At 42.1% G+C, this 21,584-nt stretch overlaps 1 long non-coding RNA gene across 2 annotated transcripts; it reads left to right on the top strand.

Moving 5' to 3' along the window:
* The first annotated feature begins 707 nt into the window (after positions 1–707).
* LOC110353628 (uncharacterized) lies at positions 708–21,567 on the top strand. 2 transcript variants are annotated; one of them, XR_002404379.4, is made up of 4 exons: positions 708–806; positions 15,219–15,338; positions 15,508–15,561; positions 21,372–21,567. It is a non-coding gene; the product is annotated as an uncharacterized lncRNA (long non-coding RNA). The 2 variants fall into 2 exon arrangements; XR_005260746.2 differs by lacking the exon at positions 15,508–15,561.
* Positions 21,568–21,584: the final 17 nt, after the last annotated feature.

Here is a 21,584-nt window from a genome sequence, read left to right as displayed (position 1 = left end):
AAAGCTTTCTTCTTCCCTTGGCAGAGAAGGTACCCTGCACCAGAATATTTCATTTAAAGAAGAGACTTTTTGCCTAAGTTCCTTCATGTACAAACCTTCTTTGCTTAAAGAAAACCTCACCTTGAATGTCCTCTATCAAGAAAAGATCTTTATTTTCCTTGATGTCGCTTTTAGCAAACTGCCACAAGTGCGACGCGTGGAAGATGTACACAGAAAGGCTCAGAGCTGACTGCTCTGCGAGGTTGCTGTAATAGCTGCAGTACCTGTCTCCAAATAGATTTCAAGTAGGCCTGTGTAGGAAAATGGTATTTTCAACATGCTGGAAATCCTGACCTTTTGGAAATGCACTTTCTTGAAATAGAATACAAAATGGAAATTTAAATTCTTTTGCCAGAGTTTGAGTTGATATAAAAAGGTACTGAGCCATCAATGATTATTTTTGTACTTCTGAAGCATCATGAAAGATATTAAATATAGTATATGTAAATATGCATGATCTATTTATTTTAATTAACAAAATGAAACAAGATATTTGAAATCGATCTCTTGACACTTTTCCATTTTCAATTTCTGTGAAAGACCCAAGTGTCACATACTGCATTGTTGATGTGCAGGTTTTGAAATTTCACCCCTATCCGCCATCAGATGAAATATACAAAGATGTTTGTCCAGGCTGACTCTTTCTTTTTTCTTATTTTTTCCCCCCAGCTTCCAGAAAGCTGATCTGCTACGTGCGTACGGCTCCTCAGCGATCCTCCAAGCCAGCTGCAGGATGCAGTGCTCTGCTGTTAGCCCTTGGTGCAGAGGTAGGCTGGTCCCTACCTGTGAGATATTTGCAAAGCATGTGGCAAGGAGAGCCCGGAGCCCTCCTGTTCCCTGCTCACCTCTGCCCCTGAGCTTCTGGCAGCCGGGGGGGCTTGGGGCCAGGACATGGCTGGGGCTGCTGCTGTGGCTCCATGCGGTGCCTGGCAGCACTCGTTATCTACAGGACCAATTTGCTGCCATTCCGGTTTCACTTCAAGGCCCACGTTCTTCCTGTGGCTTTCCCTGTCTCAGCTGGGGTCTTTAGTCATTTTCATAATGCAGCTGTACAGCAGCCAGAGCTGCTTTCTGTGTTCCGTGAATCCTTTCTCAATACCCCTGCGAGAGGAGGGAGATATGCTTGCGTTACAAAAGAGGTGAGGTGTTTCATCCAAAAAATGCCAACTGTGAGAGCAGGATATTCTTGCTCTTCAGATGCATCTTGGCTCGCTGCTGGCAGCTGCCGACTTGAGCTAGGTTCCAGTTTGCTTTTTGGGTACACCTTACACCATCCTGACAGCAAGGTCAGGAGCACAGCACAAGCCAAATCTAATCCCAAACTGTGGCTCTTCTTTCTTCCAGTTTGCCATGTCCACCTGCTGATAACTGGTTTGGCACCTTGGCAGTACAGTGTATGTTTTGCTATTTTAAAAGCAGGAAAAGAAGCTGCTCTTCCTTGGCAAATTCAAGCCGGGGTTTGTCTGTTGGCTAACTAAGGAGAGGGATTTATTTGCTGCTGCTTCTCAGCATAGTCTGCTATTCTGTTAGCTAAGTAGGGAAACTAATTAGTAAACAATGGGGAAAAAATAAATTCTTATAATTATTCAATGCTGAGCTGTGTACTGATTCAGTATCACACAGCCCTTGTTATCATGGGCTAGTAAAGCATGGGCAGGCTGACTGAGGCAAACAAAGGTTTTCTTGAGTATCTGAATGTTGTAGATTAAGCCAGGGAGGCTGTGTCTGCACACCAGGCACAGCTGGGGAAGGCAGAGTTATCCCTTCCTGTGGGACTTAGCTGATTAAAGAGCATCATGTTGGCGAAGCATAATTCCTTATCGCTGGCTTCTGAGGATCCGGCGCTCCTGACTATCCCTGTAATCCAGTCATTGCTGTGAAAAACAACACAAGTCTCTCCAGAAGCTTCTGAGTCCTAATGAAACAATTTAGTCAAATGGCAGATAATTTTAGCCTGCGATGAATATGACTTCCAAAATCCCTTCAAGATTTTATTTCTGTGAAGGATTTTGGGGGCTGCTGCCTGGCTTTTCAGATGCCACCTGTTATTTGGGCCAGGGATAAACATTAAAACACCGCCTGTGAAATATCAGTAGGAAATTATTAGCTCTGTGGGGAAATCATTCTCCCAGTAAGGTGCGCTGTCCCTAGGATTTCCCTGGCTTTGTTCTCATGCAGGGACACGGGGCACACACAGCTACAAAAACCTCTCGCTGGGTTCCTGAGATGGCATCTTCAGGGGGGCATTTCCACCTAAATATCCTCACTGCTGGAGCAGGATGGATGTTGCCCCTGCATGCGTGGAGCAGAGCCCTGCCCGTGGCAGCCTGCCTCTGCCTGCTGCTGCCTCTTACGTGCTCGTCTTCCTGAAATCAGGAGGTGTCTTCCTCTGTCTCCTACACTTTCCCCTTTCTCTTCACGCAGAATTAGGTACTTGGTAGGAATAAGTAATGTTTTGGGTTAAAAATAATAAAGAAGCTGCTTGGTGACAACAAAGCCAAAGCAAGGCCATCTGTTCCTGAAGTGCATGTGGGTTTGTGCTCTGCATACTCATTAATCAAGGCCAAACGTTTTGGAAAACTTTCCCATCCTTCCCCTTAATGTGACCTTCCAAATAACTTCAAAATACTGCTTTTGCCCCTTTCCAGTAAGAAACATGGACACTGGGGGATCTGGCGGTTCTTCCCTGTTCGCCTCCTTGTTTACCCTACTGTAAAGCAGAACCAAAAGGAGGCTTTTCTGCTAATTTTTGTGCATATTACTGATCTAAGCTATATTAGGGGTCTGCCCTTTTTCTGGTGTGAACTCTTTTTGACTCCTGACATCAGCAGCATTGCAGAAATTGAATCACCGGGGAGCTGGATCTCTAAAACAATTACCTCTAGCACGGAGGTTGTACAGACACCCCACAAACTGAATCCCTAAGCTGTCACTGTGCCTAGCTCATTTTGCATTAAAACCAGAATGAGGTCTCTGGACTTTGGATCAACTCTTTGGATTTTGGATCAACTTTATAAATTTGCATCAATATTTCTATAGCAGACAAGTTTGGAAACTTTTTGGGGAAACATCTTGTTTCATTAAAGCTCCTCTTCATTTTTTGTATTTTATAAGGTAAAGTTTTTTTTTTTTTCTCAGTCTGAAATCAGCCTGGTCTGCAAGCCTTCTGGAACAACGCACCGTAGCTGGGAGGATTTGCTAAAGCCAGGGTTCTCAGTCTGAACACGAGATAATTTAGACTTCTATTACTTACTATTTTTCCATTATTTTTTGCAGACTGAAGTACTGGTAGGGAGAAGTTTGGAATCATGAATCAGTTGGGCTTTAAAACTAACTGATGAGATGGAAGGTTGAGGAGGTGCACTGATTTAACGTCTCCGTGGTCTTTATAGAGCCCTGTCTTACGTTTGCTGGCCTGTCGTGGTCTCAGCTTTCCCATCTGTTAAACGATGGCTATAATTAGCTCGTCTTTCACAACTTCTCATGTTTTGGCACTCTTGATACTTATCTTACCGTATTTTGATTCCCAGGGAATAAATGTGAGAAACAACGTTTCTCGTTTCTGTACCTTTCTTCCTTCTGGCCCTCTCCTCTTCCTCCTGCTCTCCCGCATTCCCGTGCTGTTGAACCTGAGCGGGCCTCGGCTCCTGTTGCTGGGAAGTTGCTGGGAAGTTACCTTGCGTGATGAATATTTAAGTTGAAAACCTTACTGAGAACGGCTGCCTGCCATGGTTACCTCCTGATTGGTTGCATATGCAAATAGTCTCTTGGAAGTAACATTAGGAGGATGTATTATCTCAACTGTAAAATCGCTGGTATTTAAGCACAGAAGCAGTATGCAGTGACGAGCTATTCACTTCTGTGAGCTAGCAGCGAGTGCAGCCCAGCTGTCTGAACAAGCTGCACGAGCCCAGGATGCTGGTTAAGGGCGAAAAGCGGGGTCTCACTGGGACTTGTGTGCTGTGTGTTTTATGTGGATCATCACCAGAAACATACCCTACAAATACAAACACGTTCGTCTTTAGCAATCTGAAACGAATGAATGAGGGGAGGGAAAGCCTGCGGTGTTCAGAAGTTCTTATCCTCCTGCTCCCAGCCCAGGGGGAACCAGCAGCCCCAGGGCACCATATGGCCAGATGCACGAAACTTTCTGGAGAGGTAGCTTAATTGTGACATGCAGAACAGTAGGAATAATTTGTGTGAGACAAGAGTATCACTGTCCCCCTGTACCCTATGACCGTTTAATGTAAGTTCAATTTTTCTTTCAAGGGGAGAATCACACCAAATAACTGTCTTGCTCACCGGCTCCTGGAAGGTCTTTTGACAGGTAATTGGTGGCTTGCACTGACAAATCCACTTCTGAGTCCTTAGCAGTCAGTCTTGCTGACTCTGCCTGCCTGCAGAGCTGGATATTAATGCCAATGCAGACCGTGTTCCTGGGAAAGCAGGATGAGGTAGACAAGAGAACTTCCTCCTGTACTGTATGGCCTCTGAATTTCTACCTCACCTAAATGAGAACATTAGATTCAAGACAACGGGAAAGGTTTTAAATTGAAGAAGATCCGGGAGAAAAGCTGACATGCAGGAGGATTAATGCTCATCTTGGGAGGATGGAGTTGATTTCATGTCTTAGTTTGCCAGATGACAATTTTTATTTCTAACTTTGGAAATTGGTCGCTGTGATTCTGCAGCTTCTTGTTCTGCAAAGGTTAATGGTGATCCGTGTATCAGAGCATGTCAAAGTACTGGCCTGCAGCCATCTGGCAGTGCTTCCTTGAGGGCAGTGGCAAGACATGCAGGGTACCTGCCTATCTGCTTATTCCTATAGCATCATTAGTGCCTTGCATAAGCACTAATTACCAGTTTGTGATTTTGCTGGAGGGAAATAACATTTGATTTTATGCTGCACTGAAAGACAGGGGCTTTTCTGCTTTGCTAAGACCTTTAAAGCTCAAGCACATGATCAAGTTGCAATGACACAGGAAGATGCATGGAATATTAGGGAGTGGATATAGCTGGTCTGCAGTCAGAGTTCACATTTAGCCTATGACAAACATAAGATGGAAGTTCCCTAAGACAGCGTGTTGGGAAGCTATGGTACTTTTATTTCCCGTGGACCAGAAGTGACCACAGAAGCTGTTGCCATAGCTCAGTTGGTATAAAAAGAATTGCATGGTCAAGGCTAAAGCTGCTTTTTATAACATTCGATCACTTTGATATCCTTGCAATATGACAGCAGCTTGTTCACACTTTTAAGGCCCCTTTACTCTGCCAAAGTGTTGTAAAAATGCCCTCCTGTTCATCAGATTCATAGAAATAGTTTAAAAATCTGTTTTAAAAGCCTTCTGTAATCATTTATGCTTTTACAGAGTAAGAGAACTGCCATAATTTTGATTTTCTAAGCTATGTAACTCTATTTCTAGTGTGGTATTGTATAGTGCAGAGATAAACACTGTAACCTAGATCCACATACAATAGAACCAAGTACAAATCATTTTTTTTGCCATTTCTTTGTTCAGAGGGAAATACATGGACCTACTGCATTAATTCACCATATGCAACCTCGTATAAATAGTGGGGTATTAGAAACATCCATTTAACTACCTAGTTCATCTGCAGGATGGAAAGGAATATCTCCTGTTTTGATTACTGGGACCACTCTGAATCATAGTGAAATTATAAAGCAAGAAATAAGTGTGTTAAGACTTACCTGTTATGGCAGAATAAATGCTTTGACAGGAGAGCTCTAACAGGAGTTTGTCATTGCCCCTGACCCGACATCCTCCCCTTTCAGCAGAGGTAGAGATTGCAGCAGGGAACCTGTGCTTTTTGCCTCCGTTACTGTAGACTGCTGCTGCATAAGTGAAGTGAAAGCTAATCTTTGTTTTTGTGGCTAACATTGCAGGATTCATTTCACTGTCTCTTTTTTATTATTATTATTATTTTTTTTGGCTGGGTGTTTTGGAAGTGAAGGCCCAGACCACAAAGAATCCGTACCAGACAGCCCAACATCTGCCCACCTAGCCCCCAGCCTAGCAGCGCTGAAGATCTGAAGAGGAGGCGGCTTTCAGCATCCTGAGCACCTGGAGACTAGAGAAGACTGTAGAAGTATCTCTTCACCTTGCTCCCGTGTCCTCCGGGCCTCATTCTTCTGTTGCCCAGGAGGTTCTGAATGGTAAATCAGCGACAGACACCGTGCAGAGACTTCTTTCTAGCCAGCCCCTACAAATGAGTTGAGGTGATTCATATCCCCAATGCTTTTCTTCCTGGACCTTTATACAACTGTAATCCAGTGAAGTGTCAGTCTGGCTGGAGCCAGAGCCCTATAAAAGAGCTGACCCTGTCGTCTGTGTTGAAAATATATGACCGATTACAGAAGTATGGCTGCCTTGGAGGGCTCTAGCTGTAAAATACTGCCTAAGGGACCGAAAATGGAACAGAGATGATGAACGTGTAATTGCAGAATTGAGATGCTTTCCAGTCCCAAAGTAGCATTTCACAGCTATTACTGCAAATGAGAGAGAGCATTTACTTTACTATTCATGTTCCTATCTTTTAGAATGATTTTTATTTATTTTTATTTTGAAATGGGCCTGTGTTCTTAGATCTAAAAATGAAACACCATATGGTTTCGGGGGAAATTGAGAGTAGGCTCCTGTTTTTTCTTCACAGAGGGGATGAAAGGTTTCCTTAATCTAGTAAAGAAAAGCATAACAAGAAGCAGTGGAATAAGCTAAAGTAAGATAGATGCAAATTAGGTGCAACGGTGTGGTTTGCCAGTGGAACAAACTACCAGGGGAAGTGATATCTTCAGACTGAGACAGGACTCCTTTTGGAAGCTTTATTTTAGTCAAAATTGGGTTTGTTCCAGGAGTAAATGAATAAAATGCAACGGCTGCTGTTAAATGTGGGAGATCAAACTAAAGTGTTTGTTTCTCCCTGGTACTACAATCTCTAGGGATGTTTCTTGTTTTTCTGATCACAAGTTGTCAGTCCTCGGTTAGATAAACGTGTGCGCTAGGTCTGAAGTCTTCTTAAGTAAAGAGGACCTTGCAGAAAGCGTTTTTACTAAATTGTTTTATATTTTACTCATACTTGGTTAACATAAATGCCCAAATGGCATTTTTACTTAGTTGTTAATGTATCCTTTAAAAGCTGGAATATCAAAATGAAAACTTGAAGCAGCCATTAAAAGAGTCTGTTAAAACTTGGCCTTGCTGGTAACCAGCAGAAATAAAAACGGAGCGGTGTAAGCGTAGTGTTTAGAGAGCTTTGGCAAAAAAAAGTCCTGGTGTGGGCAATGAATGTTTTCACGTTGCTTTTTTGCTTTGTCTCTTCACAGGGACAAGTTTTATATAAAGACAGGAAGACACGAAGGAGGTGTTAGAACTCATGATCGCTCTTAGTGGGAACCATCAGAGAGAGCGAAGCTGCTAGACTTGGGTTGCTGACGCAGAACAGGAGTTGTGCTGTGTGAGCACAGCAGAGCTGTTCCTGGGAGCAGTTCTCCTTTCTCAGGAGGAATTTTTTTTTTTCCCATCCTGTTTCCCACAGAGAGGTTTGCAAAGGTGAAGGCAGAACCAGTACCAGTATTAGGCCAGAGGAACCTATTAGGAGGAACCTTTGCCCTCCTCTTCACGGGAGGCAATGTTAGCAGCTAGGCTGGCAGGGCTTTGAAGCAGCTTTCAGATACTAACACTGATGTGATGTTCCCCCAGTTGGGAACTTCTGAACCAGCCTGGAGGGCTTTGAGTGAGATTTTCACCATCTCCTGGCAAAGGAGAGCAGTTCAGAATTGTGTTTGGGAACAGTTTTCTCAGAGAAATCGTGGAGTCTCCCTCCATGGAGGTAAGGATGAGCCATGTGGCCATGGTCCTGGGCACCCTGCTCTGGCTGGCCCTGTGTGGGCACGGACAGTTCCCTGCCAACCTCAGCCAGGCTGGGACTGGAGAGAGACGATTATACACTGGATGGTCCTGAGATTCGAGCATTCGAGCACAGAGGTGTGTGTGTGCCAGGGACCCCATTACTGCCAGGGACCAGTTCTCGGTCATCAGATTAAAAAATAAAATAAATAACGCGGGCAAGACAAATTGTAACCGCTGCGTGACACAGGGAACCAGCAGCAAGGAGATAGATGGGTGCAGCTATGAAGCATGTGAAATGTCAGTCAGTTGGTTTAAAAAGAGTAAAAGAGTCCTCAGAGAGACTCTTTTTATAATGAACTTATATGATCTGACAGTCACACATTCCAAAATTGAATTAATAAATCATTCACAGCACTGGTTGGAATAGTTAATACATGTTTTGTGCCCCAGCAGAGAGGAAAATGGCCTGCTTTCCTTGCTTTATGACATATTAGGCCTAAACAGAATTAATGATAAGGCTTTCTTACTTTATTTACTGTAGAGAAGCGCTGTTTCTAAGGGAATGGTAGAGGAGGAGGGAGGAATGAGCTATGAATAGATTATTTTCCCAATATGGGATTTTAATAACATGCAGCTATTGTATTCATTGCCGTGTGCACTGTGACAATGGGATTCATGGGGAGACGATGACTTCGCGTGTGGCGAGCAGGTGACAAAATGAAGCTGCTGCAAATGAGTTGTCACAAGTGTGATGTTCGCAGGGATTCATGACCTGTGCACACCCTCTGCACCCATGTCTTGTAAAAGCTGAAAGAACAAATCTCCCCAGCTTGTTTACTGACACAGACTTTGGCTATATAAAATGCTGTGAATTTGCTCCGATTCTGAAAAAAAATATAATTACACCTCTAGGAAGTAAAAGATCGGGGTGGGGTGAAAGGAAGAGCTGTATAATAAGTCCAGATTGTGTGATGCTGTTAGTGAGCTGGGTTCTGTGAGAGGAACTGCTCAAATATTTGCAACACCATTCAAATCCTTTCTGTGGCATTCAACAAACTCCACAGAAGAGCCTTCTGCTTTATGCAGTTGGCTGCATGGGATGCTTCCCTGGAAAACAGGTAAAACTGTCATAAGAAAAAATTACCTTGTCTCTGCCCTTACAGCAATTTTTCTCCCAGGCCCGTGCACTCACTAAAGGAAATCATTTGTTCCTGTAATTGTCTCAATATTTTTGTCCATGCAAAGAGATTATAGAGCAGAGGACACTATGGCTAATTAAACAGCTAAAGATGGAAGTAAATAGATAAATCAGGTTTTCCCCCAGTTGCTGTAGAAGTTAATTATTGAAATGTTAAATGTATTAGACCCAGTGAATAATTAAACCAAACTGTAAATTAAACATCCCTTTGACATAAAATCTTGGGGAAGAACATGCTCGTTCCATTCCTCTGACACCAAAATACCTCCCTTCTCTTTCTGGGCTTCCAGACTCCAGCAAAAAGCTTTCCCTTGCAACTAGGATATTGCTGCAGCAGCTTGCCTCCTCACTTGACATCTTTTTTTTACTAGTGAGCTTGAAAAACTTTTAAAAAAATATCTTAAAAGTTATTTAGTAGATGTTTACCAGAGTGAATGTCAGACTTCCTTGCTAACAGGAGCAGAGAAGGTGCATTAGGAGATGGCATGTGCTGCGCTTGTCATGTTTCTTGCATCCTTCCTAAGCATCTGTCAGTGGTTGCTGGTAGAGAATGCAGCTAGCTGGGCTGGCTGGGCACCGTAGGAGTTCATTCTGAGAATACAGCATCGGCAGGAAGATCACGTAACCCTTCCTAGGCAGGATTTGGCTGGCTGAAGGGGTTCGTTTTGCTTTCATGATGTACACCAAGCACTAGCAGGACACAAAAACCAAACTCATTTTTATCACACCTCCCTCAGCCATTCCTTGCATCAGCTCGGTGCAGAGGGTCACAAGCAGTGTTCGTACTGCTTGTACCATTTATTTCCTATCCGTTGTAGCCCTCAGATAGAGTGCTGGGCACTCAGCAACGTGCTGAATGCCAGAGGTAGCTTGAAGCGGGTACATAATCAGTTTGACCTTGTAGCACATTCGTGAGTGTTTTTCCTTAAAAAGGACTTGAAAGCTCCCCGTTTTGCAGAGTCTGGTCCCTTTTGTGCACCCAGCTGCTTTGGAAACCCTAAGCTGGTCCGTGAAAAAGGCAGTGCTGTGTGGGAGGTGAGGAGCTGAGGCCTTCCTGAGCTTCCTTCTTGTTCAGCTGATTCCATCTGCTGCTGACCACAGCCCCAGGTACTGACCCTGACCTCGGTCAGAGGTGCTTTGCATTAATACACCGGGTCGTGAGCCACAGTAACAAAGAATTCCTTGCAGCATTCCCTGCTAGACTGGCAGTAACCTGCAGCAGGAGGGCAGCTGGACACCAAGGAGCCACAGTCTGGAGATCCCGAGGCAGGGCCTTTGGACTGAGCTCTGCCCTGTGTCAGGCTGCAAAAATCAGGTGGCAGGAGCAGGGGGTTGCTGTCGGGTGTGAACCATTGCTTTCTAAAAGCTCGTTGCAGAAAACTAACCTCCTCCTAATTATGCAGTTTTGTCTTCAGTGTCTTTGCGAACAGGGTGTGCGGTACAAATTGGAAAGAGACAAACTGATAAATTTGGGCTCTTTGTGGTGTTTGGATTCATTGTTTTCTCTAATTACTGGCAGTAGAGCAGCTTCCACACGGTCAGGATGCTACTCTTCAAACTGCTGTGGGGAAAGACAGAGCAGTCAAGATTAGTGTATAAAGGGGTCGTGACTTCTTATTAACCTTTCCATTTCTTTTACCTGGGAAAAAAAAAAGATCCTTATTTCAACCTAAACAGTGATACTTATTTACAAAGCTAAGAGTTAAATCTGCCTTTCAAATTCCTTTCAATTTCCACAGAAGTCTTGCTGTGCATAAAATCCACACCTTTAAATCAGCGTGGGCACATTGACTCCATCTAAGCCAGGATCTGGCCCCTTCCATTTAGCTGGGCTGTGGGAGCCTGGAGCAGCTACATGTGTTAAGTGGTCTGGCAGCACAATGCTATTGAATGGACCCTGGTGTGTCAGTGAGCTGAAATGGCCTTAAAATGGTCACAGTAATTCTTTCTGTAATTTGATTCTTAACATGTTAAAGCCACAACTGGAAAGAAAGGGCAGAAAGTTATTTTATGTAGATAAAAATAATGGTTTTTGAAGCAAGCTGTCTTTTTCTTTATGGTCCGCGTTTATTCAAGGTAAGATTAATGAAATATTCAGCCAGTGTCACCCTGGACATGAACTCATCCTTCAGTAATTCATCCAACCTTTAATCAGACTTAAAAGAAAGTAATTGTCAAATTAGTTCATCCCCTAGAGATGTTATTTTGGATCAGTTTTTTATTCCCAAGCAGTCAGGCCACTGAGAAACTGCCGTTCCTCAAGGTTTAGCTTCTCATTTGAGAGCTGTGATGAAAAGGTAGAGACTAAAAGAGTTGTTTGGTCTGGCCTAAATATTTTCTTTAAAAAGCCCTGTGCACAAACACCTTCCGAGTGAAACTGGATTAATTTTTCGTTGTATCTGAAAGGTGGCACTGAGGTCTTCTTCCTGCAGACAGAAGTGGTGCATCTGCTCAGCTCCTGTTGATCACAGCTCACAGTTGGTGGTTAAATTTGGAGGGATCTCTGGAGATCTAGCGGAGATCTGGTCCAGCCTGGTGCCCCAAACAGGGCCAGCGTGGGCAGGGCCGTGTCCAGCCCAGCTTTGCACATCTCCAGTGGTGGAGACTCCGTAGCTTCCCTGGGCAATCTGCTCAGGGCTCACAGAGGGGAAAATAAATGGTCTTATATTGAAGGGGAATCTCTTGTATTTCAGTTTGTGCCAATTGTTTCTTGTGCTGTCACTGGCTACTTCTGGCTAAGTTGTTCCTCCCTCCCATCAGGAAATGGTGTAGAGGTAAAAAAAAAAAAAAATAACAAAAAGCTGGAAACTGGGAAGGCAGAGACTAGAAAATAAGGCTTCTCATAGAGCCCAACAGGCTGACTGGGGGGTTAGAAGTTCTGAAAAGTTTCACTGCACAAGGCAGGGTTTTTCAAACAAGTGAGACTGAAAAAAAATCCCCCGTTCTGGATGCCGTAGGCAATAAGGAGCTCGATCCAAAGTCCTAGGCTGGTAAACAGAATCCCATTCGTCTTTGAGGAATCTTGTTCCTAATCTCCCCTCCTGCCTGAATCAGAGATGCAGCGTTAGCTCATTTCCTTCAAAGCAACATGCACTGAGTGGAATGTGAAATAGAAATTTTTCCCAAGCAAGTGTCTTGCCAACTAATCAAAGCTGTTTTCCTGAAGACACCATCTATAAAAAACCCTTAAATAGCATCTGACTTGTAATGCTGAATGTGTTTTCTTAAGTCTTGCATTACAACTGGAAGGGGTTTGCTTTCAGGGCTGTAGAAGAGGAGAATCTTTCAGACATGTAAGAGGTGGAGAATCTATGGGTTGTGAATTAAATAATTTTATTGGCATTGCAAGAAAAATATACAGGAATGTGCTGTTTACTTTTCATGGGTTTGTTGGTAGCTGAATGCAAGAAAGATGCTAGGGTGTAAAAAGTGCAGCTGTAATTTAGGGGGCCTGGATTGTTAGTTTGTCTAGTGTGGCTTACCTAAGATGCACCAAACACACATTTTCCTCTTCAAAATTGTTTCCTGCAGGAATAAAACAATGGTCCTTGAGGTACTTGGGCTCTTAAAAAGGACCAAGAGATCAAAAATCATTCTTGATCCTAGCAAGCTGCTTCTAGGAGCCTGGCAGCCAGCCCGAATGCTTCGTTTCTGGGCCATGGAGGCTGCTGTGTTAACGATGGTTAAACACCCAGGTGTGTTTGCAAGCATAAGTTAGTTTAAGTTGATAAAGAATAAATGTTTTGTAATCAATATAAAGCTCTAGTTTTCACCTCTTAATGTCTACCCATGACAGCTTCCCAATGCTGTCTGGAGACAGTACATACACGCTGATAAATCTTGATGATATCTGAAGCCTGGATTATGAATCTCTTCTTTTATCTTACATAATTGGTAATGATCATATCGATGCTCCCGAGGGGGCTCAGGAGGCGAGGGGTTTAGCAGCAGGGAAGGATTGCCATGTGAACTGACCAGCCTGGAGCTGGCAGACCGTAGCCTGGTGCTCAGATGGTGCAGGGCAGGCAGCTGCCCGAAGGGATGGAAATGCTGCCCTGTGGCAGCTCTAGCAGCTCCAAACAGGAGCAAAAATCCTGTTGCAGATCAACTGTGTTTGTATCAAGTAACAGATACTGGCAACATGCTGTCGTCTTCAGACATAAACCACATCTTTACCCATAAATGTATTAGGAGAACTTCCAGCCAAAGCATTGGCATCTTTCCTGAACGCTTACAGCAGCTGAGTGTGGGCTTGGAGCTCCTGCTGAGACCTGTAAGTTGGCGCCCTTCATCTGACCAGTAGCCTTGAAGAGGCTTCCTAGGCTAAGAAAAGATTCCTTTTAGCACTACATATTTATCTTTCTCTTTTCCCAATCTTTACTTGACATCTTGTCTTAAAACTTGGGCTAAATGCCTTTTTCCTTCTGTAAAAATCCATGTCCAAAAAGCCCATCTGTCTCTGTCATGCTAGAAAAGAAACGCTGATGAAATATCATGAAGCCAGATTTTGATTTTACTGACATTGGGGTAAATCTGTTAATTCATTCTTTTTTTTTTATTCTTTACCCAACAGTAACAGAATCCTATATTAATCTTTTTTCTTTTTTTTTTTTTCTTCTGTATCTACAGCAATTATGCACCTTTTTTTTTTTTTTTTTTTTTTTTTTTTTTTTTTTTTTCTAAAAGCCAGGGTCCTGTTTAGACAGGAGGAGGAAAGGATTTTGGAGAAGTTCTTTGAGCATGGGAAAATTGATGTTCTAAGTTCTATGAAGTCATCAATTCCCCAGTGACTGTGCACAGCTCCACTGTAAATCTTCTCCGACTACAATGAGATCACTGAAATGAACTTCAATGGAATAATCAACTTAAAATAAAACTGTGTTAACTGTTAAAAATAAAGTTCCATTTCTGAACTGTAACTTGCACCATTTGAATAGAAAGGTAAAATGGTTGCTTTTATTAAATTACTCAGCTGTGGTGGTTGTAATGACACCTTAGATAATAGCAGAAAGATGTCTTTCCTGACATTATTTCTTGTACACATAATTACTACTTACTGATAACAGTGATTTTCCCATTTTTAATGGGAAAATGCTGCCCATGTCCTCTAAATTTTGAGCAATCTGCGTTTGGAATGATTTCAGTCACTGTTTAAACTTCGGCTGATAAAAGCTTTATTGTCAGAGTTCCAGTTCCTTTCTACAGTTATTTTTGTTAGCTAAAGGACAACCTATTATGCACGGGGGGCAGTGGCAAAAGGAATCCTTTGAAGGAGGATGTTTTGTAGAAATTAGATTTCCCAAACCTGATGATTGAGGCTTTGGTAGGGAGGAGGCTTAATTGTGTGCGTGTCATATGCATTCATTACAAAACAAAACACTGTTTGAAAATATCCATTGATTAAATAGATCTGCTTTAAATCCTATGGTTGGTTTAAGTCAGCAATGCTTTGGATTTCTAGTTGCATTGCCCTGAGCAAGTAATAAAGGTCTGGGAGGAGTATGGCTAGCAAACAGAACTTGTTAACGCCGCTGATGCCACTGTTAATCCCATGGTCCTTTCCAATGCTTTGTGACACTTGCATATGGTAACGTCAAAATAACCTTGTTAAAGAGCAAAGTTAACCTGACCTTCAAAGCACTTAGGCTCTTCTATTTAATGAGGTCTGATTCATCATTACATTTGTCATCGAGACCTCTGCAGATCAGTCTGAATGGCTTGCAGTGGTGTGTGTATAATTTTGAGAAGAAACCCAAGGCCACATCATTACTTGCTGTGTAAATAAGCAAAGCTTCCCTGATGGGATGGAAGCCTGCAGATGTACAGTAGCTGAGGATCTTGCCTTGTGGTCTAACTTCACTCAGCTACAAGAGAGCTGCTTAGAATTTCCCTTCTGATGTTAACAGAAAACATAGAGAAAACAGAGATTTTGTGGCTTTTATTTTCTGGATATAATATTTCAAGCAAGCATGGAAAAATTCTCTGCACTTTCCAAACAGCCTTCGAGTATGGGTGTGTTTGTCACTGACCACTCAATAGCACTGAACACAATGTCCAACATGACTACCTTTGTGCTTCGGGGAATTCAGACCATCTCATTTTATTAATTGCAGTTCTCTGTCATCAGCAGCAGACTGGATCGAAGAACTATAGGACAAAGAATGGCTTTTGCTACACAAGTCTACTGTATACTTATGGAAAACAGAGTGCTGGAACAGAAGACAACTGGAAAGGTAAGTTTACAAGTTCCTTTTTGTCTCAGGTTGTACAAGGCCCTGAGCAACCTGATCTAGTGGGTGGCATCTCAGCCCATGGCAGGGGGGTTGGAAGAGGATGATCTTTAGGATCCATTCCAACGTGAGCCACTCTGGGCTATGATTCTATGAAAGAAAATGTTTTCAGGTCATTCGGGCTTCTGCAAACTTCACACCTGAAATATTTAATGCCAAGTAACAGGTAAGTTTCTTTGTTCTTACACTGATTATCTTCCAGCTGATTCGCTTTAATTTACTAATTAGTGAAGACAATAGGCTCTGAATTAACACTTCTGCCATTGGTTATTTTAAGTATTTTACTTGGGGAAAAATAATCAGCTGGTTTGGCTGTAGAAGGCTGCAATGGGAAAAATAATGCATTAGGAAAAGAAAACACTCTGGGACTGTATGGAATGCAAAACCATTCTATGACGTGCAGAAAAAAATATTCTCGGTTCATTCATTCCACTTTTCTCAGCATTACTGCCTATAAAGGTCTTGAATCTCTTCAGAATTATATCAGTACCTCAAGTTGCATCAACTTTTGTCTCCAAAAGAATTTAGCACTACTGAAAAGAGGCTCTTGGTGTAGAAGCAATGAAATAACAACATTTGTTGATGTATTTTTGAATTCCGCTTCATTTATCAATAGCTTTAGTGATGCTAATAGCAATAGAAGAGTTGAAAAAGGGGCTTCTTTTTAAAGGCAAATAGTTTTTTTCCAGTCTGTTACAGCCATGTTTCCTTTAAGGCATTCTTTCTCAGTGACTGCAATGAGACAGATTTGTATTTATCACTAATGTTCTGACCTCAAGCAAAGATTGAAAATCAGAACTGAGCTTGTTAGCCAGGTATGTTTTTGAACATACACTCTAAAAATTCTGGTTCTATCTAACGTACTGCAATTATTGCTGTAAGTTTTCACTGGCTGCATGAACACAGTCACCTTGACTTAATGTCTGTATATCTTAATTTGCCGTAATAATGATTTCAAACATTAATTGCATTTCTTAATTGGCTTATTAACATCCTTTTGTTTGTGTATTTTGTGGGAAGGTGCCTAGAAGTGTACTACCTTTTTTTCAATGCTGTTCACTATTGTGTTTGGGTTTTATATGCCTACTGTTCATTTATTTAAAACAAACAGCCAGTGTTCTTTATCTTTCTAACATCAGCAGCTGTAGCTTAGTACAGTCTTCTGACACCCTTCCAGCCAGGTGAGTGCTATTATGCAACCAACCCGATGAAGACAATTAATTCCAACATACAGCAAATACTGATGATTCCATTGCTGAATGCTGCATGATTTTAATACAAATGGCTTTGCTAGTAGCCAGCCAGTGTGCTTAATGGGCTTAAACAAAATATTAACAAATGACTCATGCTTTGTGTGGGCCAAAATGTCACTACCATTCTGAGATAGTGATGCTTGACCTACTTACATCTTTATCTGCAACGTGCCTTGTCCATTTCTCTTCCTGTACTACTTCATTTGTAGCCTTGCTTGCTCCGTCAAGCCTCTAACATACGCTGCAGTCACTTGCTGTCAGAAGCATTCACCCTTTCTTCCATCACTGCTCAGGAAGCCCATATCAATAAGATACTGTTGTTACATAGCTGTCATTTCTGCCCTCCAACAAATCTTGTCGCTGCAGAGCGTCTGGAGGTTGCAGACGCCTAATAATGTTCTTCCCTGTTCTGTCAATTGATTTCAAGGCTGCATACCCTTGTCAGACTGAATGCATAGTGCAAGGTGCAGGGAGCCAGCCCGTGCAGAGGTTTTCTAGAGATCCTGGCAGTTCCACATAACACTCATTTCTCAGCTGTTGTTCGTCTTCCCCAGTCCGTTGCCCTGGTATTTATTTCTTAAAGGTTTGTCATCCCCTCGGTTTATGGGCAGGCTGAAAGCAGTTGAAGTCCTCTGTCCATTCTCCACTGAACCATTGCTATGTTTGGAGAGTCAAGCCCACGTGAAGCTGTCTGCAGAGCACCCTCCATGCAGAGGTCTTGGTACAGGATGAGATGGCTGAATCTGATGGCTGCACAGATCTAACACAGAATTAACCTGCACAAAAGCTAAGTTAATAGCCAAAAAGCATTAGATGTACAACAAACTCCTCCAGAAGTGGGGAGAGATTTGCAGTTTCCTAAATCTACCTCTAGGGGTTGGAAACTTTTGTGGTGTTAGAAGATTCACTTGTGGTTATAGTATGACAGGTGTTTTTCATTTTAGAATGGAAAAAAGTCTTGCAGATTATCCTATGGAAAGGAAAATCCCACCCTACCCAACCCAATTAAAGTTCTACTTAAATTTGCATGGATTTGGGGAATAAAAACATCTAATTTGTGATAGGAACCGATTCAGTGTCTACACTGCAATGCGATGTCAGACTGCAGCTTAGTAGAACTAGCCCAACAACTATTAAATTCTTAGCTCTAGTAAATGAGGTGCTTAAGTTGTACAAACGAGGTTGTGCAACATAAATGTAATTACATATTTAGCAATATCACATTTCTACCTGGTGTGCTCTTGTGAGACTGCTACTGGTTCCCTGAGCTGCAAAGTTCTCCGACCAAAGGTGAAGTCCATGCAAAATGACTGCAGTAGGAGGTGGTGGTGTGGGACCTGGTAGAAAGAAACAGAACAGGCCTCGGGGTCCATATATCTGATTTTGATATATGTACACATGCACGCTTACCTTTTGAGAGCCTCTGTTTGATGTTACTAATACTGTCCTATCTCTCGGACTCTTCTGAACTTGTCCAATGCACTCAATAAGAAGGCATATTAATCTTGGGGGTGGAAATGAGAGGCAGAGCTGATAAATCAAGATATAAGTGTAAATGCATTTCTAATGAACACACATTGTGTAAAATAATGGCAGTATCACTGTCTGGGGGATAATTAAAAAGACAAAAGAGGAGAAAAAAGGGAGGAAGATCTCTTTACTGGATTGTTAATTATATGTAGCCTCATTGAAAGTAATGCACCATTACTCTGGGAAAGTGCAAGAATCGCCACCTTTTGCCCACACCTACTTTCTTTTGTCTCAATCCTTCTGTCCGAGCTCTTACAAAGTGGCAATAGTTGAACACTTAGATGAACTTTCTAAAGCTTCTGGGAGCCATTTTCTGTTCCGAACTTGGCCTGTTCTACCTTCTTTTTGATGCTTCTTTACCAAACTGCAGGAAGGCCTCATTTGGAATGCTTCATGTGGAAGAAAAAGCAGTGTTTAATGGGGAGAAAGGCAGTGAAACAGATCCAAAGTGGAGGAGTCAAAAGGGAGGGGTAAGGATTGACTGCAGGTTAATGGTTTAGGCGTGCATCTTGGATAGCAGAATGGTTTTATTCCTACCCATATCACACGGTACTGGTTTGAGCAGGAGCAGCAGCATGGAAGCCTTAAGATTCAGTGCTTCTGAGCTCTTTAGTCATGACAGCAATTAGAAACTGAGGCAAGGTAATTTGGCAAATCTGAAAGAAGAAAATTAAGACCTGTGTATCAGACAGGGAAATAGGAAGGTCTAAGATCTTGATTAAAAAGCAGGAAAGACAAAGCATCTATATTTCCCTGAATTAAGGGAAATCTTGGGCAGGCTGACATGATTCCAAATTGAATTTATCATTTGTGTCCTAATGACATGAATATTCCAGTGACAATTTCAAGGTATTGGGCAACTCATTTGAGAGAATTTTCATTCATCATATTGACAGTGATGTTAATCAAATTGACTATCCTTAACAAAAAGCCCTGCTTCATTTGAAGTATATTGCTTTTCTGCCTGAGGGGAACACTTACGCAATTAACAAAACCAGATCGAATGCTAATAAAGAAAACAAATGAAGATTTATGCATAATCTACAAAAGGACTGCAATCATTTAATTAAGAGTATATATAGCAGTCTTTGAAAGAGAGTAAGTATTAGTAGTGATAAATGAAAAAAGTCCTTTGTGTGTTTGAACAGCAGTCAGGGAAGCAGATGGTTTCTTCTGCAACTTCACTTTTAGTACTGCAGGACCTTCCACTGCTGGTGAGATTTTATTGCTTTCGATAAATCCCAAACTTGACGCTTCTGCTTTGTAGAGGGTACTGCTTAGGGATGGAGTTAATTTATATCATCTTCTGGGAGAGGTGGTTGTCTAGCAGGTGCAAGTGCACAGAAATTCTGAGATTTTGTAGAAATATTATTTCTGAGCTTTTTAAATGAATGGTCACATTATATATTTGAATCCATTAAGTTCGTTTGCACTGAGCACACAACAGGTACACTACCCCTGCACACAAAAAGGGACAGATGAGTAGTAGCTGGCAGTGTAAGGAGAGTTTATTCTAACATGCCCTAGATGTCAGAGATGCCAGTCTTTAAATACCGTGTAAAATGGAAATGGCTAGTCTAATAATAGTAAAACTAAGAAATTTAGAGTCTGTTGTGCTGGGCTTTTATAATTAGTTTGGGATTCAGTGGGTAGTAATAGATGAAGCGGGTTAAATTCATCCCTGCTCTAAGCATGGGCAACTCCACTGAAGTCAATAATTATGTTTTCACTTACAACCATTATTGAATTTGGCCTGGAATCTGAAAGGGAGCGAACGATGCGGACAGGATGGATTCAGCCTTAGCAGCAGCTGACGGGGAAGGTGGCTGGCAAGTCGGGAAGCTGTCGTGAATTCGGCTGATAGGGCCTGAGCCAAAGGCAATCGAAGTCACTAAAAATGAGGCAGCGTTGGTGCTTTGTGGGGGAAGATGTCAGGCTTGATCTTACACGTTCTGTTACTAATGTCAAATTTAAAGAGCATGCAGGTGTTGTGCAGACCTGGCTGTATATTCAGAGGTTTATGACTTGGTACAGGGATCAGATTTTCAAGACAGCTCAGACCATGCTGCTGGCCAAACTTGGAAGTGTTCCCGGCATGGAACTGTGTACTTCTGTGCACAACTAGCGTGGTGTCTTTGAAACTGGATGCCCATAGCTGCAGGGTTGCTGGAAGCCACAATCTGAATCTGATTTTCAACAATCATACACCTTCAGTTTTTACAGAAGTTTTTTTACATCAAAATACTCACCAGCTCTGTGGAGCTTATTAGGAAAAAACTTTTTTTTGGAGGAGGGACAACTTGCAAAATCCTCTGAGCAGCTTTGGCTTTGGTCTTTGGTTTCTTTGTCACAGGATAGGGTAAATGGCAGTGGCTGACACTATTCTAGATTTGTCTCCCTGGGTAGTTGAAGGTGTAAGAGAACTGGTAAGAAAAAACACTTGGAGAAATGAGATTTAAAAATCCTGAATAAGTTGGCTGATACTCAGTGGTATTCACTGACCAGTGCCAAACTAAAAAAATAAAAATAAAAAATTCTTTCTCCCTGTTCCCTTCTGCCAAGCAAATAATTACGAAGTTATGCATTTTGTTAAATGATTTGTTGCACTGAGGATTGGCATCCCAGTTTTCAGCTTCGTGCCTGGTGTTGTGGCTTTCAGATTCCTGAAAATTCATGCCAGTGAGTTCAGAATCTTTTAAAATCTTCAGAATATTGGAGGAATTACCTTCCAGTCTGCCAATGTGCGTTGTGTCAGGTGTTGCAGAGACTACCTTCAGGATGAAAGAAATGTTTCCCTGTGGCGTGGTTTCTCTTCAGCACTTGTATTAAACTGCTAATGGTTAAAAAACGATAGAAGAACTTTAATTACTGTCATCTCAGAACAGGGTTTGTTGCCAGTTGTTTGACCTATAGTAACTACATGACTGTAGGAATCTGACTCCAGATTTGTATTTTATCCATATCAGTGTCCTGGTGAGTTGGAATGAGACTTCTCACAGCATCACTGTGGCCAATTTTTACATTAGGGCTTAACAACAATAAAAAACCCCTCAACAACAAAGCATCAAAATATGACACTTTTTCCCCTTCCGCCCTAAAATGTCAATTCCTTTGAGTTTTTGTAAAAATCTATGCTTTCACATAGCCCTGTGGGTATTTTTCTATGACCTTAGTGTTTCTCTTTCACTTACAGAGTACACGTGGAGTCTGTATTCCATGTTCCTCTGGTTACCCAAGGCTGGATTAAATCACACTGAGAGCAAGGCAGAGGCTGTGTGTGTGTGTGTAAAGCTGTGTGGCAATTGGCCCTGTAGTGATAGCAAATCATGTATTTATCTATTGAGATACAGATATATTAAAAACTGGAAGGAGGTTCTGCAACCTTTAAATCCTTTCATGTCACTTT

Source organism: Anas platyrhynchos, chromosome 23 (assembly GCF_047663525.1).
Source record: "Anas platyrhynchos isolate ZD024472 breed Pekin duck chromosome 23, IASCAAS_PekinDuck_T2T, whole genome shotgun sequence".
Taxonomy (NCBI): domain Eukaryota; kingdom Metazoa; phylum Chordata; class Aves; order Anseriformes; family Anatidae; genus Anas; species Anas platyrhynchos.
This window is presented reverse-complemented; position numbering and strand designations above follow the sequence as displayed.